Source organism: Myxocyprinus asiaticus, chromosome 41, assembly GCF_019703515.2.
Source record: "Myxocyprinus asiaticus isolate MX2 ecotype Aquarium Trade chromosome 41, UBuf_Myxa_2, whole genome shotgun sequence".
Taxonomy (NCBI): Eukaryota; Metazoa; Chordata; class Actinopteri; order Cypriniformes; family Catostomidae; genus Myxocyprinus; species Myxocyprinus asiaticus.
Window position 1 is genome coordinate 20,906,853 of NC_059384.1, and position 13,945 is coordinate 20,920,797.

General features: G+C 39.7%; 1 protein-coding gene across 1 annotated transcript in view; it reads left to right on the plus strand.

The window, feature by feature from the left end:
• Positions 1 to 13,945, plus strand: part of LOC127432197 (junctophilin-1-like) — a 56,152-nt gene that overhangs the window by 35,055 nt on the left and 7,152 nt on the right. The window lies entirely within an intron of this gene.

The following is a 13,945-nucleotide window of genomic DNA, read 5'->3' on the forward strand; positions in this document are numbered from 1 at the left end:
TGGCTAATGGAATATCGTCTTTGGAAATAAATAAATAAAGGTGTCATCTTAGGTTATGCAGGTTCATATGAGTGGAGGTTTACATTGAGACATGAAAGTACTGCATCGTCACGCTGATGATAAAGAAGCAGATTTTATTATCGTCTCTTCAACACACAGCAACAAGTGAGTGATCTTCTTACTCTTTTACTATAAATGCTGTTGTTAGAATATGATCCTACATTAGCATATTATTCTGCTGTACATCATTTGTTTTGTGATAGTTTAAAAGCCCACAGCATTGCATTCTGGTATTATTATCCTTCCAGTTATTTACATTGCGGGTAATGGCAACAGAATTTTCTCAGACTTGCCGGAAATGCAACCGTTTGCTTACTTCTACGTTGCAAAATATGGTGGATTAGAGCAGATGGAGGGAAGGGGTCCCCCGAGCAGGACAATGTACAGGCAATTATACGAGCATATATGGGCTGCCCTGTAAACATGCACAGTGATTGACTGGCAGTAAGTCTTCTGATTGGCTAAACAAATGATCTGACAGCGACCTGCAGACATCTTTTTCGCTATTTTTTTTCTAACTGAGACGTTGTTTACTGAGCCTACAGAGACAGGTGTGATCTTTCATGGCACCTTTTTCAATTTTATATGACAGTTAAAAAGGACATTTCTGCATGTCGTTTAAAGGAATATTCCAGGTTTAATACAAGTTAAGCTCAATCGACAGCATTTGTGGGATAATATTGATTATCACAAAAATGTATTTTGACTTGCACCTCCTTTAAAAAAAGCAAAAATCTGGTTCCAGTGAGGCACTTAAAATGGATGTGAATGGGGCCAATATGTAAACGTTAAAATACTCACCATTTCTAAAGTATAGCCACAAGACATTAAACAATATGCTTGTTAACATGAATTTAGTGTGATAAAATTGCTTACTACCCTTTTCTGTGTAAAGTTATAGCCAATTTTACAACTTTCACAATTTCCAAGTCTTTATGGGAAAGTAAATGTTTTATCTTTGCGATACATCTCAGGTGGAAAAAGCTACCCTTGACAGACAGCACAGATCTGCTTATTGAAAAGTAACAAGGAGTCTAAAATCACTCCAAGATTCCTTAAATGATCTTGTACATTCGACGACAGTGGACCTAACTGGGCAACCACGCCAAGTAAAGAGGACATGGAGAAACCTAAAATCAGAACTTTGGTTTTGCTTTTATGTAATTGTAAGAAATTGTTTGCCATCCAATGTTTAAAATCTTTGAAGCAATTTAGGGCGTTCTCAGATGAACAATTCTTGTCTACACTCACTGGGAAATAAAATTGGGAATCGTCAGCTTAACAGTGATATGAATTGCTGTACTTCTGAAAAATAGAGCTCAGAGGAAGCATATACAGGGAAACTATCAAGGGTCCTAAAATCGACCCTTGAGGGACACCACACTGTAATTGAGCCGACGTAGAAGAAAAATTACCTAAATTTACAGAGAATGTCCTTTCTTTTAGATAGGAGGAAAACCACTGGAGGGCCATACCCTGGATGCCAACCATACATTCTAGACGATTGAGAAGAATATTATGGTCGATAGTGTAGAGCGCGGCAAAGTATGATGTCAAAGTAATGACTGTAAAAATGATTATTTTTTTTAATAATTTTTTTTATCCCCTTTTCTCCCCAATTTGGAATGCCCAATTCCCACTGCTTAGTAGGTCCTCATGGTGGTGTGGTTACTCATCTCAGTCCGGGTGGCGGAGGACAAGTCTCAGTTGTCTCCACTTCTGAGACCATCAGTCCGCGCATCTTATCACGTGGCTCGTTGTGCATGATACTGCGGAGACTCCCAGCATGTGGAGGCTCATGCTACTCTCCGTGATCCACGCACAACTTACCACGTGCCCCATTGAGAGCGAGAACCACTAATCGCGACCACGAGGAGGTTACCCCATGTGACTCTACCCTCCCTAGCAACCGGGCCAATTTGGTTGCTTAGGAGACAACAAGTTAACGTAAGTGCTTTTATAAAATTATTAGCTTCATATTTTTGCCTTTAAAGCCTCTTGGCCCATACACTTCCATTATAAGTGCCTCACTGTGACCTCAATTTCTGTTATTTTAAAGAAAAAGACAGACGAGTCAAAAAAATTTTGGGTGGTATTTAACATTATGCCACAAATTGTCAATTGAGCTTAAATTGTATGAAACTTGGAAGATTCCTTTAGTAAAAAAATTACTTACAGCACCTTTAATTAAACTGTCTGTCTTTGGGTGAGCGCACGGTTTCGGTTGTATTCCGTGCCGTGCGCTCTTCGGTCTGTCTCGTTGTATGAGTATGGTGTCTGGATCCTGACTTCCAGTCTGGTTCAGTTTCAGTCTGTGTTGGGATCCGGACACTCGTGCTCCATGTCTGTCTGTTATTGACATTGGTGCATCGTGCTTATGTCATCTTGGCAGCATGCACTTGCGTCAATAGTTTGTCTGTCTCTTGCAAACACGGGTGCGCCTCGCGTCATGCTCACGTTGCACGCCCGGGTCGCGAGCTGTCTTTACGTTTTGCTGAGGTTCAGTCACTTCGGTCTGAGATTTCGGGGTTTGTGTGTGGCCGAACTCTCACACAGGTGTCCTGTCTTGTTTTTGTTGCCTGTTGCGTGCATCGTGTGTTGTTAGCCTCGCGATGTACGCTCTGGTTTCGTTTAGCGTGAGAATGCGTGGCATCGCTTTATTTGGCATTGCTACGCATTCTCTTGTCTTGTTTGTCAGTTGGCATGGGCGTATATTGCCTTTATTGTTTTGGCGATGTGCGCTCATGCCATTAGGGTGTTTTGTTGTCTTGTAAGAGCACGTGGCTTTGTTTTGTTTCTGTATCGCCGCGTGTCTCTCGGTCTTACGTCATACCCCGCCTTCTTGTTTGCCCATTATTAGTTTATTAGTCACACCTGCCCTGTCTTGTTAACCTGATGATTTGTCTCCCTATTTTAGTCTCCTCGTGTTTGCTGTTCAGTGCCAGTTCGACTTGTGTGCTTGTGATCTAGTCGGTCCTGTATGTGTTTTCGGTCATTCCTTGTCGGTCCTGTTCCCCTACCTATTTTTTATTATTAACAATTTTATTGATTCCATATAACATATATAAAAAAAAATGAAAAAACGCAACATAATATTTGGCATCACATTATATAAATTTACAACCCTTCCCCCCGAACATTACTTAACATGACTTCTCCAGTTAGTTTAATAGAAAGGCTCTGCAATGGCAAAATAGGGGCTATAACTTCCTGTTCAATACAAAACCAGGGAGGGGCTCTCTCAGGTGGAAGCGACCAATGAGCCAAATGTCTGAGACCGAATTTATAATAATAAAACAAAATCTTGGGTAGGCCTAGCCCACCTTTGTCAGTCGGCCTATGTAAATTATTGAAATGTAATCTGGGACACTTACCATTCCAAATGAAGGACTTCACTATGCTATCAAATTGCTTTAAATAAGAGAGGGGGACATCTACAGGGAGAGACTGTAGCAGGTAGTTGAATTTTGGAATACAATTCATTTTAATAACAATAATCTTCCCAATCATAGATAAATGTAATGAAGCCCACCTGCCCACATCGCTCGAAAACCTTTTTATTAAGGGGTCAAAATTAACTGTAATGAAATCACACAATTTTGCTGGGAATAAAATGAACGAATACTTAATGCCATGTTTAGGCCACTGGAAGGCACCCGGCTGAAAAGCCATTACTGGGCAGTACGCTGTCAGAGCCAAAGCTGTCAGAGCCAAAGCCCTGCCGGGTGCCCCTGTCCAGAGTAAAATAATCTGAAATTAATCCAGTTGTTTGTACCACCGCTACCGGGTGTCTATAAAGTAACTTAATCCATCCAATAAAAGTATTCCCGAACCTGTATATTTCCAAAATCTTAAAAAGGTAAACCCATTCTACCATATCAAACAGAGTCTGATCATTCGCCACTGACCACATGATATTGATGAGACGCTTGATGTTATCAGAAGAGCTGTGGCCCCGAATAAACCCCACCTGATCGATATGTATAAGAGATGTCATAACTTTACTTAATCGGTTAACCAAAATTTTTGACAATTTTTGGGTATGATGAAGTAGGGGCTGTAAAACCCCTTCCTCATCTCAACTGAAGGGACAGGCTCTATCGCGTCCTTCCGTAGAAGGGACGAAATCTCCGCTCGTAAGGCAGCGGCATTCTCGCCCTTCACCGAGGTGAGGCGGATGCCGCTGAACCTGGGCGGGCGCCTGGCGTACTGAATCGCATAGCCGAATCGGACGGTCCGGGTCAGCCATCACGACGGGTTGGAGAGCGCGAGGGGGACGACGTACCGGTGGGTGGGGCCTCGCGGCAGGGCGGAGCCTGAGGCACCACGTCGAGGGGGCTCAAGCCCCGAACCCGTGGCCGTGCTGAGTCTTGGGACATCGAAGCACTTACTTGGCTCCGGATACTCACCATAGGGCTGGTCAGGGAGTGGGGAGGAGGAAAATCGTCGAGTGAGTGACAGATAGGGAAACATTGATTTCAGCCTTTAACATTTGTTGGAATTCAGGATTTTGCAAAAGGAATACATTAAAGCGGCAACTATATGATTTCTTTTTCTCTGTATGTGGCAACACCTCTAAACTCACCTGGGCATGATCTGAGACTAAGATGTTTCCAATTGAGCAATTCACAACAGATGAAATGAGGGACTTAGATATAAAAAAAAATCTATTCTAGAATAAATCTTATGGACTGATGAAAAAAATGTATAGTCCCAACCAGATAGGTTCAAAAGTCTCCAAATATCTGGAAGACCAAGATTTTTACACATCCTGTGAAGCATCAATGTTGCTGTAGGGGGTATACACACTTTTGCTTCACTATGATCAAGGACTGGGTCCATCAATAGATTAAAGTCTCCTCCCAATATTATATCATGAGGGGTGCCAGCAGCTTGCAACATCCGTGCAAGATCTATAAAAAAGCCCTGATCATCAGCGTTAGGTGCGTAAATATTAGCCAAAATCAACCTTTTGCCCCTGAATTTCTGCTAAAACAATAATGACATATCCTAATTTATCTTTAATCTGTTTGAGACATATGAATTGGAGTTGTTTATTTATCAATGTAATGACTCCCCTGCTCTTACTTGAGCCAGCACTAAAGAAGACATGTCCACCCCATATCTTCCCAAATTTTTCAGCTTCCTGCGGGGAAAGATGCGTTTCTTGAAGAAAAACTATATCATATTTCTTACGTTTAAGAAAAGAAATAACTTTCCTTCTTTTTATGGGGTGCCCCAACCCATTCACATTCCACGTGGAGAGAGACAATCCACTCATATTAACATTTGTTACATATTAGAAAAAATAGATTGTGTGTCAAAAGTACAATTATAAAGACCACATTCCCCATTAGTGCAACAAACAACCCCCAAAATTCCCCCAGAACAAAAAAGACAGAAAAAAGAAAAATTTGCACATTAACCCTGCGCACAACAGCGCCAACTGGCGTCCATCCCTCTAAACTCAAACAGTTCATGTACACCTATGAGAGTCCCCGCGTCAACTTTGCCGTCGGATTGCTCAAGTCTGGTGCTTCTGTACAAATTTTGTGAGACAGAATTACACAACAGAAAATAATCTATAAAACAAACTCCAGCCAATAGGTGGAATAAGCACACAAAACGTGTAGATTCATCCACATAACTGTCCCGAAGGAGTGTTCCTCCACAAAACAAGCTCCAGCCGCTAGCGGAACCAGCACAAAAAAACAAAAAAACAAGCTTCTGTACAAATTTTGTTAGACAGAATTACACAACAGAAAATAATCTATAAAACAAACTCCAGCCAAAAGGCGGAATAAGCACACAAAACGTGTAGATTCATCCACATAACTGTCCCGAAGGTGTGTTCCTCCACAAAACAAGCTCCAGCCGCTAGCAGAACCAGCACAAAAAATGTAAACAATATAAAAAAAGAACGTTCATCTTCCTCAGGCAGTCAAACGAATGTTCAGTGACAAGAATTTAACAAATGCCCTAATCCCTCTAATGATTTGCAAGAAATATTCCACAAAACAAACTCCATCCAATAGGAGGCATAAGCAGAAAGAACATGCACATTCATCCACAAACTGTCCCGAAGGAGTGTTATTCCACAAAACATACTCCAGCCACTAGGCGGAACCAGCACAAAAAGAAACAAAGAAGGTGCCCAGTTTCCTCGGATGGTCAAGTGAATGTTCAGTGAGTCAATTCCACTCGGCTGCATAGAGAGCATCACACAATGACTACTCATTCCATTGACATTATGAAGGACATCGCTTGCTGTGGGCATGTAAATATATTGCGGCCATCCTTAGTATCTATTCTCAATTTGGCCAGAAATATCAGTGCAAAAGCGACCTTCCGTTGATGTAAGAGTTTCTTGCATTCATTGAATCAATCACGTTTCTCTCTTGTCGAATTTGCAAAGTCTGGGAACAAGAAAATGCTGCGATTCTTCCAAGAATGCCTTCCTTTACTCCTTGCCTCTCGTAACACGAGATATTTATAGGATGGTCTCAGAAATTTGGCCAGAATTGATCGGGGCTTGTCTCCCTCAGCAGATCTCCGAGCCAGAACTCTGTGAGCTCCCACGATTTCCAGCTTATGGCCTGTTATGTCGAGCAGACTCGGGAAGAGCTCGTCTAGGAATTTCACCATATCTCTGCCTTCTACGTTCTCAGGAATTCCAACAATTCGGACATTGTTTTGCCAATTACCATTCTCCAACCTTCCAGCCTTTCCCAGAGACGCTCCAAGTCTACCTTGGTCGCTAGCGGGTTAGCAGCTAATTCCCTCTCCGATGACTCCAGATAATCGATCTTTTTTCTCGAAGTCTCCCATTGTTGTAACCATCTCAGAGAACTTCGTCTCCATGGCAGTCATCGATCGACGTATTACAGCAAGATCCTCCAAGTCAGCAATGACCTTTGTCAGCATTGCCGTCATATTTGACAGTTGACACTGGATCTCTTCCACCGCACCGGCCTGTTGTTCGGAGGCTTCAGCTTGAGCACGCAAGTGTCTTTTAATGTCTCCAGAGCCTGAGGATTTTGAATTCTTTGACATATTGTCTTCCTTGAACAGTTAAGAATCAAAGTGTATCGAATCTCACCGGTTTGAGACATAAAAAGTATTAAAACTAGCAAAGTGCGCAGAGCTCATCCGACCCCCGCATGGCACCACGTGAAATGTCCTGGCAAATTGTGCCTTGAAAAGAATGGGAACCCTATACTGGTATTACATTATAAAGTTCTTAAAAATGTAAAAGCATATAACATGCTCCATCAAGTGTGATATTTCCTTATAATTGGTTAGAGAGCAAATAAATATTCATGACAGTGACAATAAACAAAACTTTAAAGAGTTAGTTCACCCAAAAAAAGAATTTCATGAAATTCTCTCATCATTTACTCACCCTCATGCCATCCCAGGAGTGCATGACTTTCTTTCTTCATCAGAACACATTTTAAGAAAAATATAAAAAATATCTTGGCTCAGTAGGTCCTTAAAATGCAAGTGGATGGGGATACAACCTTTGAAGCTCCAAAAAGAACAGACAGTCAGCATAAACGTCATCCATACGACTCGTTAAATTAATGTCTTCTAAAGTGAAACGATCACTTTTGGTGTGAAAAATATCAATAGTTAAGTACGTTTCAACTATAAATCATTGCTTCCGGTCAGCAGCAGTATGATCGTGATGAAATCGCATTGCCATGTTCACGTGAGAACAGACGCACGTGCGACACACCCGGAAGAGTGGTGTTGTTTACAGCTGAGTAGGAGGAATGCTGTTCAGAAGCTTCGTTGCTTTTATCTGTTTGTTTACACACAATGGGGCATTTGTGTCCTCATCCTGGATGTCTCAACCGAGAGAAAAATGTGATTAGATCCATAACATGCCATCGCGTATACATCACACGAGACCGCATGAACTCCGCCCTCTCATGAATGTGCATAGGGATGCCGATCGGAAGCGATAGTTTATAGTAAAAAAGTGCTTAATTATTGATCTTCTTCGCAACAAAAGTGATCGTTTCACTTTAGAAGATATTAATTTAATCATGGATGGATGACGTTTATGCTGACTGTCTGTTCTTTTTGGAGCTTCAAAGGTTGAATCGCCATCCACTTGCATTTTAAAGACCTACTGCGCTAAGACGTTTTTCTATTTTTCTTCAAATGTGTTCTGATGAAGAAAGACAGTCACATGAGGGTGAGTAAATGTATTTTAGTGTAATTTTTTAGTGAACTATCCCTTTAAGGGCGTTTGCAGACTTAATCTACAGTACATGTTTTGCATGCCCCTGTTGTGTTTACACTGCTTCATAGTGCATATAAGTGTAGTCTGTTACATGTACAAACAATGGTACTGCTTTAGTGTCAGGCACCCTCATGTTGGGGGTAATTGAGTTGTGTCTCTTAACTGCTGGTAAAAAGATTTCATAATCCTCATGTCATAAGAGAGGCCTCTGGATCTTGGTCAAATGCCTTGTGCCGATTTTGAACCCATGAGATTCTATTGCCGCCTCTTATTTTTGGAGTTAAATTTCACATGGCAAAATGACAGTTCTCATTATTCATTTTGATGTCTTATGTTGTTATGAAGTCTACTTTTAAGGTAACAAGTAGGGCCCAGTATGTTATTTAATTATCAGTCATCATAGCTGCATTGCACAGGTGCCATAATCTAATCCACAAAAGCACCGGATATTGCATAACTCCGTCACAACTTAAGAAGACGAGGTTTTAACATCCTCTCGACTCTCGTTATTGATGCTCACTGTAATTTAAGGTTGTGAGAGTGCAATGCTCTAAAGGATTTGAACAGACAGTCTACCATGCCCCCCGTCTGCCTGTCTATACCTAGTGGAGCCGGAATATGCCCAGGACTATCCAGGATGACCAGAATCAGTGGAAAAACAAAGAACCCTATTATTCTTATAAAAGCATTGGGCTAATTTTTGTAGGGTTTAAAGGCATGAAGTTTATACTTTAGCAAAAGCAATTACATTAATTCTTCTGTTAAAACCGATGTGTTATAGGCATGGTGCGAATTACGGGGGGTTCTAGGGGGGTCTCAGACCCCTAAATGCAACAGGAGACCCCCTGGAAAGCTAATTTGCACATTATTGAGGGGGTCATATTTAATGCTGTTGTAATGCATAAAGCCAATGTGACATCAAAAAGTTTTATTCTGTTCAGTTATTTTTTTTATCGGAATCAGAGCTGATCAGATCAGAGCTCGCTCAATCACACACACTTAAATGTATATGTACATTTTGAAAACGAGTTTTAATGTTGTTGTTTTTTATGATTTAAGTGCTATCATAAAGGTGGAGGACAAATTAAAAGGGATTTTTCCTGTCATCTTTTCATTGTTTTGTTTTTTCTCCTACAGAATGGCATAACATGTTTTTCTACATAACTGTTCCATTTCCCTGCCATTGTTTTTCCTTCATTCATAAGTTGTGCCTAATGTGAAATACATATTTTTTATATATTATAAAATATTTTTATAATAAATGTATGATTGTAATGTAATGATTTTAATATATTTATAATAATAAATATTTATAAATACATTTTGTTGCCTGTGTTTCCAACATCAGTCAGTCCACCCCCTGGGTGCTTAAAAAAAAGATGGACAAGCCGAAATACATTTTTGTGGTAATCGTCATTATGCCACAAATGCTATCGGTCGAGCTTAACATGTATTGAACCCGGAATATTTCTTTGACTGCTAGTTTGCCCTATGTGCCGTGCTTGAGATACATAACCTGCTTTACTGATTTGGTTTATGTATCATTCTTTTTTTTTGGGGGGGGGGGGGGATTTTTCCCCTTTTTCTCCCAATTTGGAATGCCCAATTCCCAATGTGCTTTTAAGTCCTCATGGTCCCGTAGTGATTGGCCTCAGTCCGGGTGGCGGAGGACGAATCCCAGTTGCCTCCGCGTCTGAGACCGTCAACCCGTGCATCTTATCATGTGGCTTGTTGAGCGTGTTGCCACGGAGACAGCGCTTGTGGAGGCTTCACGCCATCCACCGCGGCAACCACGCTCAACTCACCACGCGCCCCACCAAGAACGAACCACATAATATCGACCACTAGGAGTGTACCCCATGTGACTCTACCCTCCAAAAACAACCGGGCCAATTTGGTTGCTTAGGAGACCTGAATGGAGTCACTCAGCATGCCCTGGGATTCGAATTAGCGAGCTAGCGAACTCCAGGGGTGGTAGCCAGCGTATTTTACCACTGAGCTACCCAGGCCCCCCGTTTATGTATCATTCTAAATATGTGCATAATCCTATAATCATTGCTTAATTTAACTGTATATATAGGCTTTTCTTCAACTTCGGACAGTTTTAGCAATGTGGACTTCTAGAAAGTTTCGATTTACATACAGTTGCAATCAAAATTATTCAACCCCCCTGACCAGCAATACATTCTGGTGATGTGAATTAAAACACATCAACTAAAACCTCAGTAAACAGTCAAAGTAAGTTTTTAATACACATTTGAGTGATTTTGAGAACAAAGAGTTCAGTTTACCCAAATTTGTAAATAAAAATAACTAATTGTCTCTACAAATGTCATGTCAAAAATATTCAACCCCCAAAGTCAATCATTTGTGGAGCATCCTTTATCCTTAATAACAGCAAATAAATGTTTCAGGTAAGTGTTCTCAGGCTTCAGACACCTCTCTATTAGAATTTTTACACATTTCTCATGAGCAAAAGCTTCCAGCTCATTGACATTCTTTGGTTTCTGTGCTGCCACTGCTTCCATGAAATCCCAACAAATGTTTGCAATGGGATTTTAATGATGGACTGAAAGGCCATTTAAGGACATTCCATGACCTATCCCTGAACCAGATTTTGGACAAATTGGATGTATCCTTGGTGTTATTGTCTTGCTGGAAAGTCCAGTGATCACCGAGCTTCAATTTACACACTGAAGGCATCACATTTTTCATGCCAAAATGGCCTGATACCTGTAAGAATCCATGGTGTCAGTCACATAGTCAGGTTTGCCGTTTCCTGCAGCCGCAAATCACCCCCATAACAGGACTGACCCACCTCCATGCTTGACTGTGGGGATGGTGTCATTCTTGTCATCACTTTGTCATCTTACTCCAGACATACTGCTGACCCATGGGTCTAAAACTCATTTTCAGTTTAGTGTCATATGTCTATAAAACCTTCTTCCAGGACTCCACAGGTCTTTCCTAATTACTTCTTGAATATTCAAGTCAACATTTCCCTTGGTGAAGTTTTGCTTTCTTCCACACCCCAAGAAGGTTGCTGTTGTACCATATTTAAAAAATGTATGAATGGTGCTGCCATGACCTTTCTTGTGTAATTAAATAATCTCCTTTAAAAAAGCTTATTTTTAATTGCTTTTTTTGCATAGAAATACATTTTTGCTTACAATGCTAAACTTACATTTTAAAACTTAAATAAGTGCCATTGCAGATTGATGACTTAATTTTGTTTTAAATCAATTACTTGTGTAGCCTTACATATTTAAGAAACAGCTACATGCAATAGGGGTTGAATAATTATGACATGGCTGTATTTTAAAAAAATCCTGCTATTTAGAATTAATAGGTTATATAATCACACCATGACTTTGAATGTGTCACTCAACTGATATAGATGTATAAGTTTAAAAATACTGGGTCATCAGAAAAGCTTACCTTTGTAAATCCTTACTGTCTTGGGGGGGTTGAATAATTTCGATTGCAACTGTATGTCTCACTCTTGCTATTTTTTCGACTTTGTTAACAATGTCCATCAGTCTAACAAGTCTTATTATCTTACACAGTTTTGCTTCTCAATTAAATGTATCTTGTTTTAAGTGTGTTTTGATATGTTTACTGGAAAACAAGACAAACATATTAAGAAAAATATTTTTGCAGTGTTGTTGTATGACTTTCTTTCTTCAACAGAACACAAATGAATATTTTTAGAAGAATATCTCAGCTCTTTTGGTCCATACAATGCAAGTAAATGGGTGCCAACATTTTTAAGTTCCATAAATCACATAAATCAGCAAAAAAGTAATCCACATAGCTCCAGTGGTTAAATCAATGTCTTCAGAAGAGATATGATTTTATAACAAATTAATATTTTAGTCAATTATTACTATAAATTCTCCTCCGTGCTTAGTCAATATCCACTTTAACTTTCACATTCTTCTTCTTGTGTTTTTGGTGATTCACATGATTCATGCATATGCCCCCTACTGGGCAGGAAGAAGAATTTCTAGCAGAAATTGACTTAAATATTGATCTGTTTCTCACCCACAGCTATCATATCACTTCTGAAGATACGAATTTAACCACAGAACTGGAGTCTTATGGATTACTTTTATGTTGCCTTTATGTGCTTTTTGGAGCATCAACATTTTGGCACCCATTCACTTGCATTTTATGGACCTACAGAGCTGAGATATTCTCAGCTAAAAATCATATTCTTCTAAAAATCTTAATTTGTGTTCTTCAGAAGAAAGACAGTCATACACATCTGAGATGGCATGAGGGTGAGTAAATGATGGTAGCATTTTCATTTTTGGGTGAACTATTCCTTTAATAGTAAGAAGATTTTGTTCATTAACAGCAGCAGGAAATGAAGTTCAAGTGCATGTTATTTAGTGTTTTGTTTGCCCTAGTATTTCAGTATTGTGGTATTCCTCACTAGGGTAGCAGTCTTCCACTTTCAGAGTCATGCTTGAGGATTAAAGAGAGATAAAAGCAATCTTAGAGCATTATGTGGACTTTATTTTAAGTTACTCCGCAACTAGAAGATTAGCAGTTCTTGGCGTTGGTAAGAGAAAACACACTATACACAAAGACTTGTAACATGAGACATCATATGATTACAAATGGCTGGGTCTAAGGGGGTGCATTGCTTTCCTTTGATAAGATTTCCTCATGTTGGTCAAATAATAATTAATTTAAAAATAATTATCTTCTATTAATTATCTTCTTTAAGTTGTTTTATAGCTGGTCAGAAGAGGAGATCAGTTTATTTTCTTAATGACTGCAGAAGAGATTTGTCTGATTGGCAGTGAGTTAAGCTTGCTGTGAGCCACCATGGTTCCTTTGGAGCACTAAAGCACATTGACAATGCTTGGAACTTGCGGCAAGAGTCTGCCGGGGCTGAATGAAAAAGAATGGAATCTCGCATGAAGCGTATTCTCTTATAACGTTATTGTTATAAATTATGTTCAGAAGATACTTTAAGCCCTTTAAACATTAAGAATGCCCTCTCGCTCTTTGAAGCTGGCCATCATGGATGCCAGGGATATCATGTGAATTCAGAATTCCAAATTGCATTTAAATTGTTTAGGCTTAAGCTAGTTGGAGCCGTTTGATTTCTCGGAAATCCCTATTATGCAAAGTCAGTGTTGCGTCATTCATAGTTTTGATGTTAGACAGTTTAACAAATCAATTGATCCAAAGTTTTGAACAATGGGTTTTACTGGCAGGGTGAAAGTGAACCGTGGAGTCTAAATACTTATTTTGTTGGCATTCAAAAGTTCTTACACATTGTATTGGCCTGTTTTATGTGATGTCACTGTATGACCGGTCTGCTATGTTTGTAACCAAAATTCCATATTTCTTCATTGTGCTGCGCATTGGGATGCAGCAAAATTTGCCGAAATTTTTGTTTCTATTTATAAATCTTGTAAAGTTGATACTGCTGTTTAATTACCAGAGCCAAAAAGATTTTCAATAAAGTTTTATCTTTTAAGTGACACGGCTTCATTTCACCAAAGTCAAGCACCGATGAAGGGGTTGAGCACAGATAAAAACACTTGTGGGTCTTTGTTTATTTATTCAGACATATCAGTTATCTGTACATGTGTCAATTATGTGTATAAAATCATT